Raw genomic sequence first — 17,158 nt, forward strand, 5'->3', positions numbered from 1 at the left:
GTGCATGTGATGTTTTTAAACCACCAACTCTATCAGTTGCTAGTGGAAACCTGCATAGTCAGCAAGCAGTCAATATGTGACACATTTTATAACAAAAGTGAACATTGTTTGTTTTGCTGTCTATATGTACCCACTAGTACTGGTGAACACAATAAAGTACACTACATAGTAACACTAAAAACTCCTAGCCACTACTAGTGACTGAGTTTCAAACTCCATCATGCCAGAGGGAGGGCAGGGTAATTGTGGCACTGACCACAATAATGGCAGAGGAACATCTAGAACCAATACAAGCAACACGGCTCGTGATAGCACTAGTGAGTAGACCAGGAGTCTGGGACCCAAGGTAAAGGGAAATTTCTCTTAGGAAGGGGGAAACCAGAGACAGATTTGGGCAAAAAGAAAGTCGAGCTGGAAGAGAATCTGCCTCCTGCTACTATCTCTTTATGTTAAATGTATAACGCCCAGGCGTATGTTCCTGTTCTCTGTACACCGACGCAATATCTCTGATGAGCGGCGGTATATAAAACACAATAAATAAATAAATAAATAAATCAATCTCTGATTCTATGATACAGGAGCAGAATAAGGCAGAATTAAAAGTACTGTTTCAGATGAATCATTTGAGAAATTGTCAGACTCAGAGGATAATGAACTAGCAGCTCGGGAGGGTTTAGAGAATTTAGGTACTAGTATACTGTTCACTAGTGAGCAGCCACAGGAGGCAGAAAGTGATACCACTGTGTCCAAGAGCACTCCCTGCGGAACAGCAAATAGTAGAGAGCGTGAGTGAAGTCCCTGGCCTTTTCTCTCCTCTTCTGCCTCAACCTCAGCCCCAGCAGCAACACCCAAGGCAAAACTTCTCTTGGCTAAATCAATGTTGGCTTTGTCTCATTAAACTATGGCTATCTATTTGTTCTGTGATTTTATTATTTATGATAATTTCTACGATTTTTTCCTGGCACTGAAGTCAGGTTAATCAGTCTGTGGTTTCCCGGGTTACCCCTGGAGCCCTTAAAGATTGGTGTCATGTTGGCCATCCTCCAGTCTTCAGGAACAATAGTCAATTTTAATGATAGATTACAAATTACTAGTAAACCGATGTGATATCTCAGATCGAATGTCAGTATATAAAAAATTAATAAACTGTTTTGTGAACCACCAGAGGTGGCAGTAGTGAGCTGGAAGAGCCCGGCTGGGCTGTAGTGCCTCAGACACTGGAACAGCGATCCCAGGAAGGCTGAGCTGTAGAGAAACTTGAGATAGTGAGTTGGCAGAGTTCAGGAACAGAACGTTGATGGTAACACTCACACGGTAGTCTCTTAGAATAGCCCAGGAGCTGGAATGAAGTAGGCCCTCGAGGAGCGAGTACCTGGTTCCAGGGAAAGCTCTGAGAGAGAGATGGTAACTCATTGGTGTTGTAGGCAGCGGTGACTTCCTGGCAGAAGTTATATATTCAGTAGCAGGTCCGGGAACGTGGGCCCTCGAGGAGCGAGTACCGGTTCCAGACTGAGACCTGAAAAGTAAACGAGAGAGTGAGGCCCCCGAGGAGCGGGTACCCCTGGTAAAGTCCAAGGAGGTAAAGTAGCAAGAGAGCAGAGAGCAGAGCGGAGAGAGAATCCCATCCGCAGTGATACCTGGAGAGACCTGTAGTAACCTTTAGTAACCTTTGGTAACCTTTGCTAACTCGATAGCGAAATGAAAGACCTTTAAATATCCAAAGATGATGATGTCATCTCAGGGGGACGCCCCTGAGGTTCGCGCCACTGCTGGTACTTGAGTTGGGGCCGCGCACGTGCCCCTAGGCCTCAGGAGAACATGGCGGAAGGCAGCGTCTAGCCAGTCCGGGGACGCCGGAGAAAGTTGGCAAGATGATGCTGCGGCAACCAAACTTCCATCAACCACGGAGGGAGTCGCCAAAGAGGTAAGGAGGGCGGAGTGAAGGCATCGGGCAGCGACGGTCACAACAGCATCTTAATATTGCTGTATTGTTAGTTAATTTAGGTTGCTAAGGGAATAAGGATGATTAACATTTTTTAAATTTATGTGCTGCATTTAATATTAATTTGGAAAAGGCTTGCAATCTCTGCAATTTCACTCTACAATCTCACACCCCCTTAAACTTTAAGTTCCAAAATTACCCAGTTCAACAATACTCGCCGAACCTTTTCAGCCACCAGGAAAATCTTATGCTCTCAATGTTCCCTTCGGATGGAGGGTTACTGAGCTCTTTCCCTGCAATCTATTTTGAGCTTCAAAGGCAAATTACTATTAACAAACCCCTTTATTGATACACATTTCAATTAATTTGCCAGAGTGACCCTGTGCTATTGTTTCTGACACCTAATCAAATCACTCACCCTACATTCACATCTTTTCAAAGCAAGTTACCTTCTCCATCGCAATTATATCTTTTTTGAGATGTGGCGACCAGAATTGTACACAGTATTCAAGGTGGGGTTTCACCATGGAGCGATACAGAGGTATTATGACATTTTCTGTTTTATTCACCATTCCCTTCCTAATAATTCCCATCATTCTGTTTGTTTTTTTGACTGCCTCAGCACACTGAACCGACGATTTCAATGTGTTATCCACTATGACGCCTAGATCTCTTTCTTGGGTGGTAGCACCTAATATGGAACCTAACATTGTGTAATTATAGCATGGGTTATTTTTCCTTATATGCATCACCTTGCACTTATCTACATTAAATTTCATCTGCCATTTTGATGCCCTATTTTCCAGCCTCACAAGGTCTTCCTGCAATTTATCACAATCTGCTTGTGATTTAACTACTCTGAACAATTTTGTATCATCTGCAAATTTGATTACCTCACGCGTCGTATTTCTTTCCAGATCATTTATAAATATATTGTAATTTGTATTTGTATATTTGTTTAATTGTTCAATCTGTTTGATGTAATTTTCTGTTCCTTGTTCTGTGTAAACCGAAGTGGTATGCACTAGTGCATGAACTCCGGTATATAAAAGCCTTTAAATAAATAAATAAATATTGAAAAGTAAGGGTCCCAATACAGATCCCTGAGGCATTCCACTGTCCACTCCCTTCCACTGAGAAAATTGTCCATTTAATCCTACTCTCTGTTTCCAGTCTTTTAGCCAGTTTGTAATCCACGAAAGGACATCGCCACCTATACCATGACTTTTTACTTTTCCTAGAAGCCTCTCATAAGGAACTTTATCAAACGTCTTCTGAAAATCCAAGTACACTACATCTACCAGTTCACCTTTATCCACATGTTTATTAACTCCTTCAAAAAAGTGAAGCAGATTTGTGAGGCAAGGCTTGCCTTGGGTAAAGCCATGCTGACTTTGTTCCATTAAACCATGCCTTTCTATATGTTCTGTGATTTTAATGCTTAGAACAATTTTCACTATTTTTCCTGGCACTGAAGTCAGGCTAACTGGTTTGTAGTTTCCCGGATCACCCCTGGAGCCCTTTTTAAATATTGGGGTTACATTAGCTATCTTCCAGTCTTCAGGTACAATGGATGATTTTAATGATAGGTTACAAATTTTTACTAATAGGTCTGAAATTTCATTTTTGAGTTCCTTCAGAACCCTGGGGTGAATACCGGTCCAGGTGATTTACTACTTTTCAGTTCATCAATTAAGCCTACCACATCTTCTAGGTTCACCGTGATTTAGTTCAGTCCATCTGAATCATTACCCATGAAAACCTTCTCCGGAACGGGTATCTTCCCAACATACTCTTTAGTAAACACCGAAGCAAAGAAATCATTTAATCTTTCCACGATGGCCTTATCTTCTCTAAGTGCCCCTTTAACCCCTCTATCATCTAACACTCCAACTGACTCCCTCACAGGCTTTCTGCTTCGGATATATTTAAAAATGTTTTTACTATGTGTTTTTGCTTCTACGGCCAACTTCTTTTCAAATTCTTTCTTAGCCTGTCTTATCAGTGTCTTACATTTAACTTGCCAATGCTTATGCATTATCCTATTTTCTTCTGTTGGATCCTTCTTCCAATTTTTGAATGAAGATCTTTTGTCTAAAATAGCTTTTTTCACCTCCCCTTTTAACCATGCCGGTAATCGTTTTGCCTTCTTTCCACCTTTTTTAAATTGTGGAATATATCTGGACTGTGCTTCTAGGATGGTGTTTTTTTTTTTATCAATGACCACACCTCTTGCACACTTTTTACCTTTGTAGCTGCTCCTTTCAGTTTTTTTCTTACAATTTTTCTCATTTTATCAAAGTTTCCCTTTATAAAGTTTAGCACGAAAGCCGTGGATTTGCTTACTGTCCCCCTTCCAGTCATTATTTCAAATTTTATCATATTATGATCACTATTGCCAAGTGGCCCCACCACCGTTACCTCTCTCACCAAATCCTGTCCTCCACTGAGAATTAGATCTAAAATTGCTCCCTCTTTTGTCGGTTCCTGGACCAATTGCTCCATAAAAATGTCATTTATTCCATCCAGGAACTTTATATCTCTAGCGTGACCCGATGATACATTTACCCAGTCAGTATTGGGGTAATTGAAGTCTCCCATTATTACCGCACTACCAATTTAGTTAGCTTCCCTAATTTCTCTTAGCATTTCACTATCAGTCTCACCATCTTGACCAGGTGGACGGTAGTGTACTCCTATCACTATGGTCTTCCCCGACACACAAGGGATTTCTACCCATAAAGATGCAATTGTGCATTTAGTCTCATGCAGGATGTTTATCCTATTGGACTCTATGCCATCCCGGACATAAAACACCACACCGCTTCCCGGGTGCTCCTCTCTGTCATTGCGATATAGTTTGTATCCCGGTATAGCATTGTCCTCCTTCCACCATGTCTCTGAGATGCCAATTAAGTCTGTCATCATTCACTGCTATACATTCTAATTCTCCCATCTTACTTCTTAGACTTCTGGCATTAGCATACACACAGTTCAAAGTTTGTTTTTTGTTTGTATTTTCATTCTGCTTTTTAATTGATAGGGATAAGTTAGAATTTTTTAGCTCAGCTGAGTTTTTAGTTACAGGCACTTGGACTACATTTCTTATAATTGGAACCTCACTGTCGGGATGCCCTAATTCTAATGCATCATTAGTATCCTTTGAAGATACCTCTCTCTGAACCATGCGCTGCTGAGCGACTGTCGGCTTTCCCCTTTGTTCTAGTTTAAAAGCTGCTCTATCTCCTTTTTAAAAGTTAGCGCCAGCAGTCTGGTTCCACCCTTCGGAAGAGACTCCCCCTTCCCCAAAAGGTTTCCCAGTTCTTAACAAAACTGAATCCCTCTTCTTTGCACCATCGTCTCATCCACGCATTGAAACTCCGGAGCTCTGCCTGCCTCTGGGGACCTGCACGTGGAACAGGGAGCATTTCAGAGAATACTACCCTGGAGGTTCTGGATTTAAGCTTTCTACCTAAGAGCCTAAATTTGGCTTCAAGAACCTCCCTCCCACATTTTCCTATGTCGTTGGTGCCCACATGTACCACGACAGCCGGCTCTTCCCCAGCATTGTCTAAAATTCTATCTTGGTGACGCGTGAGGTCCGCCACCTTCGCACCAGGTAGGCATGTTACCAGGTGATCCTAACGCCCACCAGCCACCCAGCTGTCTATATTCCTAATAATTGAATCACCAACTATGACAGCCGACCTAACCCTTCCCTCCTGGGCAGTAGGCCTTGGGGAGATATCCTCGGTGTGAAAGGACAATGCATCACCTGGAGAGCAGGTCCTTGCTACAGGATCCTTTCCTGCTGTATCAGGTTGATGTTCTCCGATCATGACAATTTCTTCCTCCAAGGCAGCACCAGGGCTGCCAGTCTGAAGTTGGGAGTTGGCTACTATGTCTCTGAAGGTCTCATCTATATACCTCTCTGTCTGCCTCAGCTTCTCCAGGTCTGCCACTCTAGCCTCCAGAGATCGGACTCATTCTCTGAGAGCCAGGAGCTCTTTGCATCGCAATATTACACCATCATTTGGAAGTGCTTAAATGTGTGCAGGTGAAGTAATGCCTCTGTAATGGTTGTGCTCACAGTCACAACAACATTCCCAGGCCCCTGTCGCGCCAGTGCCTGATCACTTAAAGGGTGAGGTCAGACTCAGATTTATAACCGCATACCACTTTGCAGTACATTTACATCTAGCCATTGTGTAACTGGCATGTCTGCAGGAATAGAGAGTGTTGGTGTTGCTTCCATTTAGGGAGATGGCAGCATTTAGGGAAATGGCAGCATGCTTCACATTCAGGACAGATGGCCACAAGACTGCACACATCACACTACTTTGGGATCACACCTTCCATTACAGCCTGGCTGAAAGCGACTGTGCTACCTGGAGCAGTTTTGTTGTATGTGCACAGCTCCTTCAAAGGCAGCATGCCGCTTTCTCAATGCATGTACCCTACATGTATGCACCCTACTACAGCAAGCTGTAAAATGTATCACAACTGATGTGCAAAAGGTGAGGGTCTTGGCTGTCGTGATGTTATGTAGGTGGTGTTGACTTCTTGGGAAACTACGGGAGGATGCACTTGCAGGTGAGTGAAGGCAGCATTGTGAATCTGCTAATGCCCAGCCTTCACTTGTAAATTCCAATGATCTCTGATGTCACCGTGACAGTATAGTTTATAACCGCTCTTACCACAGCCACATCTATCCTCATCAAACGTTCACATCATACAGGCCAAGGGTTAACAAGCCTTAAACAGATGTGTGACACATAAGCTCACTGTCATCTGCAGATGGCAGCTTGCTGGAAGGTCATAGTGGGTTATGCTTCACAAATAGTCATGTGGTGCATCAGTACGCACATATGTTTATTCCTTCAGAATATGCTCAATCTTCACCGTTAATCTATAACTACTTCTTGCTAACAGTGCAGGTGTGATCTCAGAGGCCCTGTAAAGCACATTGCCTCAGCCCTCCTGTCCAAAACACTTTGCATATAGTACAGTAACCAACATCATGGCACACATTTCCATGCATGGCGTTGATTGATGCACATGAGTATGAGCACGATTGTGTACTGCAGAACAGCTGCTATACTGTAGGCTCATCAGTAAGTGCTGTTACACACTTCTACTCTAATTAATGAGGTGTCCTGCTCTGGTCCTACACAGTACATGCAGTCCTTTGTGTATTGCATTCTCTGTTGACCTAGTGTGGTCAGCTGAACAGGTTATGAGCGTACAGGCTGCCTCCATAGTAACCGCCACTCTGTGCTCATTGTCTAGAGACCTACTGCTCCCACAGATGTCATGTGCTTGCCATGATTGATGATGCCCTTTAGGTGTTGCCATCTTGACAAGCAGGCATTTTGTACCGCCTAAGCCATTCAGGGAGGGGCCCATGTCAGAATCGTGTACCAAGTAGGGGTGATATATGCCTGTTCAGAAGTGTTCCCTGTAGGCAGCTATAGATAATGTTTGTGGAGGAAGGAGTCACACAGACTTATGACCTGTTACAGCAAGCTGGCAAACACCTGTTTTTGGTATACTGGAAAACATTGCTGGAACATAGGCCTTGCACATGTGTGCATGCAGGAACTGCAGCATGTAGTCCCTACTGCTAACATAAGTGAGTGTGACACTTGGTGACCTACATGCTGTTATTTATTTATTTATTTTAACACTTTTCCATACCATCTTTCAGTGGATACCGTCACAACGGTTTACATTAAGGCACATAAAAATTATGCTATGGTATTTTAAGTTAAACAGGTGCCATTAAGGATCGGTAACATAGTTTGTAAATAATATTAATTGGTGAGTGTAATGAGTCATGTCCATTTCTCATTATATCAGATGAGGATATGAGATTAGCTTTCTCATTGTACTTTTAACCTTTATTGATGAACTACAAATGAAACTTGAACTGGTTCACAAATAAAATACACATATTGATTGATTTTGGTTATGTGTTTGTTGTTCCATTGTTTTGTTTGTACCTGCATTCCCCTGGGTGCTATTCTCCTTTCTCTTTTTGATAGGCTACTTTAAAGAGCCAGGTTTTTAAATTTTTTTTTGAAGGTTTTGTTGTTACTTTGTAATCTTAACTCCAAGGGCATGGTGTTCCATAGTATGGGTCCTGCCAGGGATAGTGCTCTTTCTCTCACTTGTGTTAGTCTTGCTGTTTTGATTGATGGGATAGTAAGAAGTGCTTTGTTGGCTGATCTCAGGTTTCTGTTTGGGACGTGTACACGAAGGGCTGTGTTCAGCCATTCTGCATTTTCATTATGCATTAATTTATGTATGGTGCAGAGTGTTTTGTACTGAATTCTTTGTTCAATGGGTAGCCAGTGTAATTCCTTCAGTGTTTCTGTGATGTGATCTCTTTTCCGTTTGCCGGTCAAGATTCTGGCAGCTGTGTTCTGTAATATTTGAAGTGGTCTTAGTGAAGTGTATGGTAGCCCTAGTAGGAGTGCGTTACAGTAATCAGTGCTTGCAAAGATTAACGCTTGCAGTACTGATCAAAAGTTGGCAGTTGTTAGAAGTGGTTTAAGTCTTCTAAGCATCATGAGTTTAGCATAGCCTTCCTTTACTTTTAGAGATATATGTTGTTTTAAGCTTAGTTCCGTGTCAATTATTACTCCAAGGTTCCTTACTTTGTCTGCTAACTTAATTTTTTGGTTGTTGTTGAGTATAATTGGGTTCTGAATGATCTCCGTCTTTTTTCGTTCTAAATGTATAAATTCTGTTTTCTCAATATTAATTACTAGGTCCATTTGGTTTAGTAGTTGTTTGATGATATCTAGATACATGTTTGCTGTTTTTAGTGTTTTTTCAATTGTGTCGTCAATGGGTAGTATTAATTGGATATCGTCTGCGTAAATATAGTGTGTGATTCCCAGACCAGCCAGTTGCTTTTGGAAGTAGCTTCCTTGGGCTTGCATTCCAAAACACCTTAGCAGGCAGTGTGTGTGTCCCTAAATTGAGCTAACACTTTTTGCACAGTTATGATGGAGTGGGTACCCTCTGTAGCAGGTGTGCTTGACATGGCAGCATATGGACAGTGGTCAGAATGGTCTTACACCTTTAAGTGCTCATTTCCAACAAGTACACTCACTGTTTATATGTACAGTTCATTGAGGGGCAGAGGTGTGCAGGTGGCCATGGTGACACATCAAGTATGCTGGAGAACTTGGATGTTGTTGTTACGGTCCTTGGGCCGGCTGAGACAGTGGATGGTATGCTGTGGAGGACCACAGCAAGCGACACAGCCGGGAGGCAGCAGGAAAGAGACTCGGATGAGGCTTCACCACCGGATGTCCGAGGTCCCCCCAGGAGGAGCCCGTAGGGACCCGGACCTCTTGGATTTAGGTGGGATCCTATGTGACCAAGGATCCGGGCTGTGGCCGAAGAGATGGACGAAGGACGGCAAGGCCCAGGTAGCTGAAGAGTCTTCACCCTCGGAAGCCCGTGGCTCCCCTGGGAGGAGCTCGTGAGAACCCGAGCTGCTGGGATTTAGGAGAATACTCTGGGCCAGCAAGTACCAGATACTTGAGGTAAAGAAGAAGCCGAAATCAGAGTCCAAGAGCGAAGCCGGGTCAGAAGCCAGAAGTCAGAGATCCAAACCAAAGCCAGGGACGTAAGCAGAAGATGGAGTCGTTGGACAGAGCCGGGTCAGGAGCTAAAGGTCAGAAGACAATACCAAGCCAGGAACGGAAGCTGGAGACGAAGTCGTGGAACAGAGCCAAATCGGGAGCCGGAAGTCAGATGTCAATACCAAAACCAAGAGCAGAAGCTGAAGACAAGTCAGGGGCGAAGCAGGGTCAGAAGCCAGTAGAGGTGAACTGGAGTCCAACACAGCAACTAGAGACATAGAAGAACTGTGGAACCTCGTTACAAGGCCCTGTCCTGTTGGAGCTGCAGGGTTTAAATAGCCTGCAGCGTCTGACGTCATCCGGGGCGTCCCCTCTAGTCTTCCCACGCTGGCCCCTTTAAGAATCCAGCCCCTGGGTGCGCGTGCGCCTAGGGGGCAGGGCCAAGCGCGTCAGGCCGGCGGCGTCTCCCTCGCATAGGGAGAGCCACAGTAGGCCACGAATCAGGCCTCCGTGGTCTAGGAGGCATCCATGCGGGCCAAGCTGGCCCGGAGGTAAGAGGAGGAACTAGGGCACGGCCCAGTCCCGTAAAAGTTGTATTTTTGTGCAGTGCAGTTTTTTATATACAGTTACCCAGAACACAAGGTTCTATCTTAACGGTTTATATCATAAAATAGTATAAAAACAGTTTAGAAAGCGGAAATAAATACAATAAAAACTTCAATAAAAATAATAAGATAGTTAAGATTATTTAAAAAACTAAAATAGCATTGTATTGCACATTTGGCAGTTCTTTGCACCTTGGACTCTACCCCACACCAAGGATTTACCAGGAACTACTTGGAGTAGTCCAAATAATGCAGAATTTGTTACGCGTGCTGTCCACAGCAGACCTGTGTTGCAGCCCCATCACCTCTCTCCAGCGAATCCAGTGCCTGGTCCCTCATCTCTGGTGGCGGTAGGCCGCTGGCTCCGTCCTCAGGCCACCCCTGGTGCCTCTGGCTCATCTACAGACCCTAGTCCAGCTACTGCTCCTACTGCTCCGTGTCAGGCCTCTCCACGTGACCCGCGGAGAGATGCTGCTACTCTGCGCTGTGCCCCTCCCTAGGCGTGCACGCGTTATTGAAACTTAAGGAAGGCACACAGCGAGAGCCGAGCTACAGCCCCGAATGATGACATCAGCGGAGCACTGGTATATAAGCTCAGGCTCTGCTCCCTAGCTTTGCCTTTGCAACAGGTCTCCTTGCTGGTCAAGTACTCGTTGCCTCCTGAGAGATTCCTCTCGTTCCTGTGTTCCTGATCTTCACTGACCCCTGTTCCTGGTTTCCTCATTCCTGTGTTCCTGTTCTTCAATCTAGCCTCGGATTGCCTTTTGGATCTCGACCTCTGCTTTGACTGACCACGCCGTTGACTCTCTCCAAGCCCGAACCTCTGCTTTGCCTGACCACGCCGTTGACTCTCTCCAAGCCTGGACCTCTGCTTTGCCTGACCACACCATTGACTCTCTCCAGACCCGAACCTCTGCATCACCTGACTACTCTGTTGCCTCTCTCCAGACCCAGACCTCTGCATTGCCTGACTACTCCATTGCCTCTCTCCAGACCCAGACCTCTGCCTTGCCTAACTACGTTTGACTATCTCCCCGCTCAGACCTCAGCCTTGCTTGCCACCACTTCCAGATTGCTGCCAGCCCTGACTCAAGCTTGCTCTATGACGCCTCTCCAGCCTACGTCCTGGACTTGGCCTATTCAGGCTTCGACCTGCTCTTGCTCGGGCGCCCCCTGTCTGACTCCGTTTCTTTGGCGTCCGGGTCTCCAGGACTCTACATTGTCCAGTACAAGACTGTACCATATCTCAACTGCTGTTTCTAGGCTGACCTCTATCCCTCCATCGACGACAACATATGGAGGTCCACCTAAGTCCAGCCGGCCCCGGCACCCAAAGGCTCAACCCGCGGGGAATGAGGGCTGGTATTGTGAAGCGCCAGCTGGCCTCCTTCCATCAGCCCACTTTGCCTGCCGACGGTGGGGACCCTTAGTACCCTTCCTACGGGTTGCGTCAACCCCACCTCGGCCCAAGGGTCCACCTCCGGCGCAACAGTATTTATGGGTTGTGCTGGCTACCCACAACTACGCATGGCACAGATCCTTGGAAATACATTTATTTTTATTTATTTATTTTTAGATTTTTATATACCGGTGTTCCTGTATTAAAATACAGATCACATCGGTTTACATTGAAACATAAAAATTATGCCAAGAGGCGGTACATATAACAAGGTTATAAAACTTGGAAAACATGGAAAACAGATTCGAATAATAACACTGATAAACTTGCAAAGTCTCTGAGAAATCAAATCATAAAATAAGGCGTAATTGTCTAAGATAAATGTGATCTGCAAAAGGGATTGCGATGGTGAGAAAATCTTGATAGCTGGAGGTAAAAATAATCAAAGTTCTGGAAAAGCTTGGCTAAAGAGCCAGGTTTTAATTTTCTTTTTGAAGGAAGCAAAGCAGATCTCAAGGCGGATGTCTGGTGGGAGCATGTTCCATTGGACAGGTCCTGCTAAAGAAATGGTACGTTTCTGATGTAAGGATATTGTTGAAGGAACATAGAGTGTGCCTTTATAAGCTCCTCTGATAGGTCTAGTTGAAGAGTGAAAACGTAGTTGGGTGCTTAAGTGGAGTGGGGATATATTGTAAATAGATTTATGAATTGCTGTGTATACTTTATAGAGAATCCTTTGCTTAATAGGCAGCCAGGATGGAGGGGGGTTGTGCTGCTTAAGAAAATGCACAGTTAATGTGGGTGTTGCACTACACTGTGAACTTGGTGACTCTTGCAACACAGTGTCAGCTGCTGTGTGACAAGTAGGGAGGAGAAGTGAGTGAGTACCGTGTGGTACACAATCTGCACAGGTGCAGAGCAGAGGACGAAGAGGTGTGCTGCTGGTGCTCTGCACCAGGCAGACTTCCGCAGACTGGCTGCCATGCCTGTACTGGCTTGCCTTTGGAATCTGGATGCTATGTGTAAGGTCACCCTTAACCCTACACGTAATACTCAGACTCCCAAGGCAAGTCAGTACAGGGGCGTGAGCCAGAGTGTGGGAGGCTGCCTGGTCCTCAGCACCTCCAACACCCTTCTAGGGCCTCTGGTGGTTGGCCATGGACATTGTACAGCAGATGGTACTCCCTCACTCATCATCTCTACTTGTGAGGCAGCAGCTGAGAGTGTGTAGCAAGACTAAGTAAGTACACTACGTATTTGGTTTACAGTGTAAGCTACAAAATGTATGTGGTCACATACCCTTGCACTCCTGACAGAAGTAAGTGGGCAGAAAATAAACATTTGGGTCATGAACACTCTAAGATTCCACTTTTCACCACCCAAGCTGTACATGCACACTATATAATGTGTTGCCCATTAAGGCACAGAGCAGGTCTTATACAGGTACATGTAAGCAGGAGTTAGCAAACAGTATAGTTTGTGAGGAAGGCAACTAGAGGCAATACTGAAGGTCCACAGTAAGGAGCTTTTCTTTACCTCTAGATGTCTTGTTTACCAGCATACATGGAGCTTCCATTGTAAGTGGACAATTGGAATGTGGCAGGGCATTGGAGCATGCAAGGGCATTTGGAAAGCAAACCTTTTCCCTTCGGTAACATTAACACAAAAATCACACAATAAAAGGACACTACCAGAATGTTGATATTTCCAAACAGTGAGCACTTTATTAGCAAACAGATGTAGTGCACTGTTTGAAATACAGGCAATGTCTTAGGTAATACATTCTGCAAGGACAAGATAAGAATTGCACAAAACAATGTACATTTCTTGAACAGCACATTCAGTGTAAACCTGTAAAAGAATATATGGCAATAGAATCATGACAGATACAAGCATTGCATCTTATTCTTAATGCACAATCATGATTATAACTAAGAATATAGAAAGAGGAAGTGACACCCCAAAAGGTACAGTGGTGCTGTAATGTAACTGCTATATAAAGCACTACTATATGTGTAAACACAATAGGACCCAGATAGACCATGTTGAAAGAGTGCACTGAAAGAGGACAGCCTAAGGGCCATGGCAGCACAGTTTGAGAAAAGGCCACAGACAGCCCATGTTGAAATAGTGAAATGAAAGAGGACAGCCTAAGGGCTATGGCAGCAAAGTTCAGCATGTAGGTAGCAGGAGAACGAGAAAACAGTTCAGCATGTAGACAGAAGGCCCAAGAGCAGACCCAACAGCATGGAGCCAGCACTTGCAGGAGATGAGAAGAGACGACACCCCGCAGCTTGGAGCCAGGACTTGCAGGAGATTAGAAGAGACAACACCCCACAACTTGGAGCCAGCACTTGCAGGAGATTAGAAGAGACGACACCCCGTAGCTTGGAGCCAGCACTTGCAGGAGATTAGAAGAGACGACACCCCACAGCTTGGAGCCAGCACTTGCAGGAGATGAGAAGAGACGACACCCTGCAGCTTGGAGCCAGTACTTGCAGGAGATTAGAAGAGACGACACCCCGCAGTTTGGAGCTGGCACTTGCAGGAGATGAGAAGAGACGACACCCCGCAGCTTGGAGCCAGCACCTGCAGGAGATGGGAAGAGACGACACCCCACAGCTTGGCTTGGAACCAGCACTTGCAGGAGATGAGAAGAGACAACACCCCGCAGCTTGGAACCAGCACTTGCAGGAGATGAGAAGAGACGACACCCCACAGCTTGGAGCCAGCACCTGCAGGAGATGAGAAGAGACGACACCCTGCAGCATGGAAACAGCACATGCAGGAAATTAGAAGAGACAACACCCCGCAGCTTGGAGCCAGCACTTGCAGGAGATAAGAGAAGACACCTCGCAACTTGGAGCAGGAGAAGGGACAGCCTGACAAGTGACAGCAGCTGCAAAGTGATTATAGGCTACTTAAAGAAGAACGTAATAGGCCCTGAGGCTCAAGAGTGACTTCTTGGTGTGCTGCTTGAAAATGCTTCACAAAACACCATCCATTGTGTGTGGTGGCAAAGCAACTCTGTAGTGAGGACACGCTGAGCTAGTTTCTTCCATCTAGATAGCACAGCAACACTGTGAAGAGTCCGTCCAAGTGTTCTTGTGAAAATTCACTTCTTGGCCCTTATTGACCATTTTGTTCATTTCAAGGCCCCTTACCACGCTGTGGCTTTCCACTTGGGGGGGGGGGGGGGGGGTGTGTGGCATATGTTTTGGGGGCCTACCCCTGCCGAGTCTTCCATCTCCAGGACTGCTGTGAGGTGTGGATGCGAGGGATGCACCTGATGTCTCTGACGGCTGCTCCAGCATGCGCTGAAGGATTTGGGTCAGCATGTTGGTGAGGTTGCTGATAGCTGCAGCAATAGTGTTGGCATTTTGGGTATTGGCTGCCATAGTTTGCTGCAGGATCCTGTTTTGGCAGTCTACAGATTGTCCCAAGACCCATATCTCTCCCCACAAGTGCCTGACTTCACGTGCAGATATGCCTGCTGCAGGTGGTGGTGCTGGTTTTGGTCCTGGTGGTGGTGTGGGTGCTGCCGGTGGTGGCCCTGATGGTGGTAGTGGCCCCTATGGTGGCGGTTTGGGTGCTGCTGGCAGTGGTCCCAATGGTGGTGGTGTCGGTGCAAGTGCTGAAGATGCAGGTGTTGTCTGCGAGTGCAAACTGGGCATAGGTGGGCTTGTGCCCACCATGTGGTCAGGTGATGTTGAGGCCACAGAGTAGCGTGGAGTGCTGGTTCCTGCTAACTGCTCATCTGAAGGTTGCCAGTCCAGATTCCCTGTCTTCATTAATGTCTCCAGATCATAGTGGATATGAATTGGGGTTCTTGAGCCTAGTGGCTGCATCAAGAACATGGCCTGTGATTGGTCTGCCTCCTGCTTCTCCTCCTCCCACTGTGTCTCAGCGTCCATCTGTAAGAGCCTTTGGAGCATTGGTATTGGGTGGCTGCTCCCAGGAGCAACCCAGCTGGTCCCTGGGGCTTTCCAGCTGGGTCCTGGGCATTCTTGGCTGGGAGCAGCAGCTTTCTGCTCAAGACCTGTGGAGACAGAGAAGAAACAAACAAAAAAAAATACATAAGTACATATTCCAGGAAGTATGGTTTTTTTCTTTGGCATCAGAGGTGCACTTTACTTCTTAGCAAAGTGATCATCTTATGACAAATTATGGGGCCTATTTACAAAAGGGTTTTTCCCATTCTGCGTGTACACCCATTACTATCTGTCCATTTATGGGTGAGGTGAATTTACCGGTGGCAGCTCATGTGGTGTCTAGCTGCTCATCCATACCCTTGAACATGTCCGGTCCCAGTCTTTCTATCAGTCACTGCTCCATCTCTGTCACTACTATGGGACAGGGGGCCCCTTCTCCAGTTTGCCATTGATACTTCGATCTCATTGCAAGCTTGGCCTTGATCTGGACTTTCACGTCCTGCTAACGATGGGCGACCTGCTCCCTGCTACTTTGCATGCCGCTGTGGCAGCTGATGGCCTGGGCAATGTTTCACCATATTTGGCCCTTTGCTGCCTTTGAGGTCTTTGTTGCGTGGTTTCCAAATAACATGGCGCAATGCTGCAGGACACCAGTGATGAGAAGCTTGTTCTCTGCCACACTGACCTTTATGGCCCTCAGTCTCTGCCAATGTGCTACCTGGCTGCCCGAAGGGGGTGCCACTTCTTTTCCTGGAGAGGTGACCTCCCTGCTTTTCCTGGAGAGGTGTCCTCCCTGCCCTCACTCTCCATCCCGCTGTCCTCTTCCCTCCCTCCCCCCCCCCCCCCCACCTCACCCTGGCTTATCAAATCCCTTCCTCTCTGCCCTGTCTGTTTATCCTTATGCTGCCCTATTCCTCCCACCACTCTTTCTAGCCTAACCCCTTCCCCCACCCCGACCATCCTATCACTTCCCTCCTGCCTTTCTCTCCTTCTCCCCCTGTCCCTATTACTCCTACTTCTCCTTCCCCTGTCACTCCTGTCCTCCTCCTTCCACTCCCTCTGCCTCCACCTTCCTCAGCTATCCTCACACCTCTTCTCTCCTCTCTTCCCAGGCTTATCACACTCCATGCTTTCAGCACACACACACACACAAACACACACACACACACCTCAGCACTAACACACTTCTCACCACTAACACACACACACTCCTCCTCAGCTCCTCCTCACACACACACGTCTCTTCTGTTCCTCCTCATACACACACTCCTCCACTCCTCCTCCTCACCAACTCCACACAAAAAGACAAACAGGACTTACAAGCTTTCACTTCAACAAATATCACAAAAGACAAAGGGAAAGGGAAATAGATAACTACAGAAAACAGCGCAACTCAACCAGCAATTGCAAAGAGCTCCTCCAAAACTCCTCTAACAACACTAACCTCCTCTCCTCTCACTCCAGCGCCTAACACACCCTCAAAGAAGGAGGTGCAGGAAGTCAGTATTTATACAGGGGAAAAAATAATGCACTGTGCGATGACGCACTGTGCACCACGATGACACAGTGCTGCATAAGATAACGCACCGCCGCAGGCACTATTTATCTATGCGATGTGGCAGGACGCCTATTTCAATACACACGCCTCTTTTGTTTATTGCACACATTATTCATGTGATAAA

General features: G+C 46.1%; 1 long non-coding RNA gene across 1 annotated transcript; it reads right to left on the reverse strand.

Moving 5' to 3' along the window:
- Positions 1-13,242: 13,242 nt before the first annotated feature.
- LOC115087218 lies at positions 13,243-16,960 on the reverse strand. Its single transcript, XR_003855458.1, has 2 exons — positions 16,921-16,960; positions 13,243-15,583 (listed from the first exon to the last, which is right to left on the reverse strand). It is a non-coding gene; the product is annotated as an uncharacterized LOC115087218 (long non-coding RNA).
- Positions 16,961-17,158: the final 198 nt, after the last annotated feature.

This window comes from Rhinatrema bivittatum, chromosome 3 (assembly GCF_901001135.1).
Source record: "Rhinatrema bivittatum chromosome 3, aRhiBiv1.1, whole genome shotgun sequence".
In the NCBI taxonomy this organism is placed as follows: Eukaryota; Metazoa; Chordata; class Amphibia; order Gymnophiona; family Rhinatrematidae; genus Rhinatrema; species Rhinatrema bivittatum.